Source organism: Helianthus annuus, chromosome 12, assembly GCF_002127325.2.
Source record: "Helianthus annuus cultivar XRQ/B chromosome 12, HanXRQr2.0-SUNRISE, whole genome shotgun sequence".
Classification (NCBI taxonomy): domain Eukaryota; kingdom Viridiplantae; phylum Streptophyta; class Magnoliopsida; order Asterales; family Asteraceae; genus Helianthus; species Helianthus annuus.
Window position 1 is genome coordinate 8,965,136 of NC_035444.2, and position 7,665 is coordinate 8,972,800.

The window sequence follows — 7,665 nt, forward strand, 5'->3', positions numbered from 1 at the left end:
GGAACGACTTGAAGTGGGTATCTGGTGGTCGAAAACCGATGATTATTCGTAATTAAGTTTATGCTTTTACGTGACTTTTGGTTTCGAATGACCTACTTTTGATAACAAAAAATCCACATATATTTTTGAAATCAACCAGTTTAATATATTTTTTAAATGAAGAAGAGAAAAATATTTGTGAATCAACTCTATCCATTTGTTTTGCTTTAGAAAAGTGTTCACTTCGATCCAAGTCTTAAATTGGTTTTAACTTGTTTATAACATACTCTTTACACTAATTAAATTTGAATTTATATAGATTGTTAATTTATAGTTTGATAAAATAATTTAGTACCTATTGTTTATTTGTTCACTTACATAGATGGTTTGAATGATTAATATGTGCTAGGTCTGTAAACGCTATTTCAAAAGAATTTTTTTTTTTAGAATGAATTGCAAGTTTTGTACTTTATCTTTAGGCCATTTTGCAAGTTTTGTCCCTTATGTTTAAATTTGACGAGTTTTGTCCTTTATGTTTGAAAATCAAGCACGTTTTACCCTTTGGGGCAAAACGTGCTTGATTTTTAAGGACAAAACGTGCTTGATTTTTTAAACATAAAGGACAAAACGTGCTTGATTTTTAAACATAAAGGACAAAACGTGCTTGATTTTTAAGGCCCAAAGGGTAAAACGTGCTTGATTTTTAAACATAAAGGACAAAACTCGTCAAATTTAAACATAGAGGACAAAACTTGCAAAATGGCCTAAAGATAAAGGACAAAACTTGCAATTCACTCTTTTTTTTTTACTTTTTTGATAAATAAAAATTGTTAATTATTTTATAAACACGCGTAAAGTATTAAAAAAAATAAAAACTAAGACCTTTAAAATACAAACTAGACGAGGAAAAAAACATAATATAGACTTTTTTCAAAAAGAAAGTTCAAAACCTTTTTTTATTATTTTTATAAGAAAAAATCTCAGTATTTATTTGTAAAGATGATCAATAAAAAACATAATCAAAATATTTTTAAGAAAGTGTCTTTAGAAACAATATATGAAAACTTTTAAAAAATATGATTTAAATAAAAATTAAAAAATAAATACTTAAAAAAACATCAGTAGTCTTTTTTTACACTTTTGAATTTGTTTTGTACCAAAAAGAATATTTTTTAAAATGATTATTTGTATAGGGGGTAAATATTACAAGTTTTAATGTGATTTTATGAAAAAAGGAGCATAAAAAGTAATAAGAGGGGGTACATTTAGCCTACCCCAATTTGAAATTGCTTATTTAAACAATTTATCTAAAATATATATAACTAAAAATTAATTTACATGATTAGTTTATAATTATATATTTCAATGTGTTTGCATGATAGTAGAGGCGTAGAGCATACATAATTTTAATAAGCAATCACAAAACTTAGTATTATCTTTAGTCAGTAAACCAGAAGGATGTAGCTTAACGGGAATAAAAGATATGAAAATGGTTTAAGAGAAAAAGTTAGACCTTTTTTTTTGAACGACAAAGATTACATAATACTACTCTTAAATTACATCAATTTTTTTCATTTTGAGATAAATTGAACCATGATCTCTCTTAAAGAGGCACAAAGCCTCTACCATCCCACTAAAGTGGTGATGAAAAAAAAAAAGAAAAGAAAAAGAAAAGTTGAAGTTTAAGAAGAAAAAAAGGCATAGTTTATTAGTCGTTGGAAAAAAAGATAGGAAAGAAATTTGAGGTTTGTCTTTTTAGCATTAAATAGTAGTTAAATGTAACTTAAAATGAAAAAAAAAAAAGATAAAATGGCACAATTATTTGGTTGGTTCGTCCCCCTCAAGTCTGTCCCACAAACAATAAACTTATAAAGATTGAAAACCTCATAAAACTAGAAACATTCATTTATACAAAATCAAAGTGTATTTCATTTTTCTTTAATAACAAAGATGAGTAACGAATCACTAGAGTATTATCGTGTCATCAGCGGAATCACTCGATATTTCACATATGATATTTCTTTTTAATTTCATGAATGCATACAATCCTTTTAAAACATTCATCTTTGGCTAATTTCATGAATGCATACAATCCTTTTAAAACATTCATCTTTGGCTCAAAATTTCGAAGTCTTTATATTTGTATCTAAAACTTAACCCTTTCTCGTTTTTCATCTTCTCTATTTATTTTGGTCATAAGTCTTCTCTTTCACACTCGCACAAATTTTTCCTAAGAAAAACATAGCTTTTGAATTTTCAATTCCCTAAAAGCTACTCTATCTTCTTTGTACACTTTGCACAATTTTTTTTTTCCCAATATAATGGTAGCCCAAGACGTTAAAACTCATTGTGAAATCATATTTAAAGTCATACTTGAAACAAACTTCACATTCTATAACACCTTTTAAATTAGCAAATTAGCGATTTGTAAATACCAAACAACATAAAAAGTCATTGAACTTTATGTAATTAGATAAATTGTTATTGTAACACCCTATTTTCTATTTAACGGTTTTATATGCAAATACCAACAATTAGATGTGTAGCTAAGACTACACATACTATAAAAAAATACGGGTTTATTAAAACTTTTACAAAATATAAGTTATTCTACATAACGTGATCGAATTCGTTGTCTAAAATATACAACGTGGCAAGGTGCGGAAGCATGTAACTATATCGTGTTCGGTTCTTCGCTGAGCTTGATCGTCTCCCGGCATCCAAAATGTACCTACATTTCATAAACATGAAATGCTTTAGTCATACTGGGATTAAAATGTGATTAAACGAGTCCGGGAAACAGTTGATTCTAAAAACAAGAATTTGGAAATGACCTCCACCGTAACTTACGGTGGCACCGTAAGTTACGGTAGCCCCTGTAATGTCATTTCCCTACCGTACAACAGTAGGCAACCACCGTAGCATTTTCATCTCCACCGTAACTTACGGTGGCACCGTAAGTTACGGTGGATTCTGTAACAGCCCAGTTTCTTTTTTTTTTTTTTTTGCCGTAATTGACACGAAATCTTTCGTATCTTTCAAACCGCTTGTCCGTTTAACCTACCGTTTCTTCCTACATAATTGTGATTTGATTCTCCATCACATGGAGTTAAAATCTGACATCTGGCTTAATAAATTCTGAGACTTTCATGCCTTCGGCTTATTATCTTTTACAAAATTTTGACCCGTTTACGCATTTATCACACAAACATATTTGTTTGACCTTTATATCACATACACTACTTCAACTTAAGGTTATTTACCATATTAGGTTCTAACCACAGGTTTATTACACAATTTAAACTCATTTTCACTTGTATGCTTATTTTGACCCGTTAAGGGTATTTAAGCACTTTCGAGCCAAATTTCGCTTTTGATTACTTCTAGCAATCCATCACCACATTTCTTATCATATAATCTCCCACCACAACTGAATTTATGGTGGGTTTAATGTGGTGATCTATAAAAACCAATTTTTACCTCTTGGATCATTATTTTACGGCAAAAACTCAAATAGTGCTATTTGACTAATATAATACCTCTTTCAGCTTCTATACTTATTCTAAGTATTTATCTAATCATAAAACTCGTTTCCAAACAACCTTTAAAGGTTGTTTGTTTAAATTAGCTAACAAGGGCGTTTTGGTCCTTTTTAGTCTTTCAAATATGACAAGGTCTTTTGAGAGCATGTTTGACCCGTGATTCTTCTTTTGAATTATGATCTTGCTCGAAAAGTCAATATGCTTTTCAAAACGCCACTACCCTCTTTTAAAACATTCGGTTTACCCATTTAAGTATCCCATTGTCTATCTAAGACTTCACTAAATACTCATTGAACCTTACGTTCTCAATGAATCATTACTCTATTACACATACCTGGCTCGGGTCAATGTATTGACCTGATTTAATGCCTTGCTATAATATTCGCTAAATAGTAGCGATGCAAATATCATTTCTACATTTATTCCTGAAATCATATAACTCGACAAGAATTATTAGTCGCTGTTATCAAAAGGTGGTATCTTCACCCTTTGACCCGTTTGGTCTAAATGACCGATTATATTGGTGAGATGACATGTATTTTCATCTCGACTATATGACTCGCTCCGATTTACATCGTGCGGTCGCTTTACTTATAATTCATTTCTTAACACTTTTCGGCCTATTAAGGCTTACTTCATAAGTGTCTTTTAAAGCCAATAGTTATGGTCGATGCATGACCAATTTACCGTTTTACCCTTATTGTTTGTTTTGGTTTACGCTATAAGGTAACCATTCAAAAGTTCATTTTCCATTGTCATAAAATGGTCAAATTATAGATTTAACTCCTTTTAAATCATCAACATGGTTTCTTGTCATACTCGACTATCTTGTTCCGTACGTTTACACGCCGGAACATCATACCTCAATTATGTATTTATCTTATTCGTAACTAATACGATAAGAGAATATTCTAAAATATAAGACTAGTGTAAGTTATACTTACCTTGCATCCGAATTATGTTTTTTCCTTCATTCTTGATTCGTTTGACCCGCCTTCACTCCAAGCTTCACCTAGCTTGTTTAAGCGCCAACTATTATTCATCATTTCACAAGGTGGTTAGTTTAGTCATAACTTAATACGATCATTCCACCCTACGCATTTTATATTCAAGAATTATCATTCATCGTATTATAGGTCGGTTTGACTGTTTAAAGTCAACGGCCTATTAATCATAAGTGATTACATGATGTAGCTTTACTACTCATTTAACTACTTGGTCAAATACACGGTAGCATCATACTTAGGCTACCGTTTATTCACTTCGTTTACCAAGTTTTATAACCATAATTCATCGAATTAACACTACATTAATCTTTCTTAACACATGATGATATCAAGCTTCATTTTTAACATGAATTTATCATCATTTCCATTCTTTTTACACCAAACCCAATTCATGGTAATTATGATTCATGTACTCAAACACCTAAATGGTTCAAGTAGCATACTTTTATTATTTAATACGAGGATTCTAATCACAATTTAGACACTAACATCATCATATCATAAAAACCCATCTCTATCATGTATGAACAAGTACTCAATCATGTAAATTTGTTCAAGTACTTTGTTTCTACTATCAACTATGATGATTTCTAGCACAATTATATCATCATCTTCATTATCTAGCCATAACCCACTTAGCACATACAAGGGAAATCATCAATTTCCTAGTTTTCAACACTAGTTCATCAAATTGTTAACTAGGGTTGTTCCTACACATAGATTTCTTCACAACTACACTCATGGATTCATCATCCATTCCCAAATTGTGATTTTGAGTGTTCATCATAACTTCAAGACATCACCAAATTACAAAATTTAACATACCTTACGATCCCTTTGACTTGGTGATCATTTATACGCGTTCATGCATTGATTTGGGGCTTGATTCGAGCTCCAATTTGGTGAATTTGTTGATTTTAGGGTTTGAGCTCTCTTGGTCGCTCCTGATGATCGATCCACACACACAAAGTGTGTGTGGTGTGTGTTTTTTTTTATTAATAGAACTTGTTCCCTTTTTGACAATTTTGGTCCCTCAAGTTTTGTTAACTAGTAAGTAGGCTACAACCTACTTATTTTCAACAATACTTTGTTTTGTTAACTAGGTTAAACTTTGCTAGTTTAACTTAGTGAGTTCGGGGTAGTCATAACCCGTTTTATTTTAAGTCCCGTTAGCTCGGGCCTTCTATATACTTTGTTTTCCACAAAGTATTTATCCTCTTTTAATTAACATCAAATTTATTTATTTAAATCCTAATATTAACCGGGTTAATTTTTTTACCACTGACGGTATTTTACCCGTCGTCACTAGTAACGTGGTTTAATTACCAAACCCATTTTTGGGGTGTTACAAGTCTACCCCCCTTAAAGAGGTTTCGTCCTCGAAACCTTTTCTTACATAATTTATTGGGTTTCAACCCAATGTACATAAACTGAGTAACCTTCTAAGCATTACTCACACTTTGACCATTTGTTAGTGTCATTAGACAAATATGGTAACATCTTTTAATTACACAACATATGTATCTTTTATGCGAATTTACGCAACTCAGAATAACACCATCTTGTCATTTCGACTTGTTTGATTAACTTAGCGAAATCCATCGCCTTTATACTTTCGGATTCTTTGTGAATCCGTTATTTTCACCCATTTGGATGTTTCTAGTGAGATCCTTCACTGTTTACAAACAGACCCCTTTTCTTTACGAACTTATTCATTTGGTTCATTCGTACAGCATTCGCCACTAAAATGAATTTCCTGATTTTATCTTATTTATTTAGCACTATCTAGATGTGCTATTAACAGAATTCTACAAGGCATATTACTACATACCTTCTGGCTTTATCCTTTTTATCGTGCCTTTACTCGATCTGACTTCCCAACACTTTGCTTGTGTTGCCTTGTGATCGCTCAGTATAGGCGATCAATACTTTTTGTTATTATGACCTCATGGACCATCACTGCCGTTTTGTACTCACTTACCTTTATTATTTGGCTTGACTGAGTAGCCATTTGGCCACTTGGTCATACACGCTTATCAACTATGATTATTTCACGCTAATCTTAATATAGATAGCGTGTTGAACACTTTCTTAATTTAAATATTGACCTTAACCGGCCTCACTGACTAGTCTTATTAGTCCAGTTACTTTATACCCATCTCTCGGGCTACTATGTGATTTTATTTCACATAACTTTCCTGACCGTGATCGCGTCACGTCGTGTTTTAGGTTTATTTCCCAATCATCTCATACTATATGTGTTTGATAAAACGTTGTTTTTGACTAAAACGGAATTTTAGTTTAATGTTTTATCTTTAATTTATGTCAAGCAATTTTGACGACTTGGCATTTACTCTTTTACAGTCTTTGTTTTACGCGAGGATTCTCACTGGTTCTCTCACTTTGTTTAAGTAACTCGTAGGTTCTCTCACGTGGCCTCGTAGGCTATTTCCTTAGGTCTTCACCCCCTTTTAATGGGAACCCTAAGGTTTATTCCCCTTTCTTTTCGTGACCCGAGGGTCATTCTGGTCCCGTAGTCCTTAACACTAATCGCATTCCCGTAGGTTACGATGATCCCACAGATTCATCTTTTATTTGTATCTACATTCAAATGCATATATGTATATATGCATATATAGCTTCAAAGCATGTCTTGTTATGTTTGGAATCGTATATTTCCGCTTTTGAACTTTAGTTGACCTTGACCGTAGTCTAAGGCTTCATTTGTTTATTTTCGGACGAAATTTTCCGACTTTATGACTTCTCATATCATTTATGCGTCGATTCATCTTATGCTCACCATTCTACAGTTTTCATATATCCGTACTCGATTATGTCCCATTACCGGGCTCATTATTCTTTTGCTTTTAACGGTACCACTATCCCGTTTGTATTTACTCATGCCGTCCGGCGTGATATTGTAATCGACCCGTTCAACTTTAAAATAGTTGAACATAATTTATTCACGATTTTTATTTACATTATTTTGTCATCTTTTAGTTATGACCCAAAATCCGAGTCCTTTAACTTTCCATCCGAGTTTCCGTTTCTCGGTCTGTGCATGCGTTCAATTCTTAACCATCAACCGGGTGTTTTACCGAAGTCGTTATTATTGCAACCCTCCCGGTATGCATTAA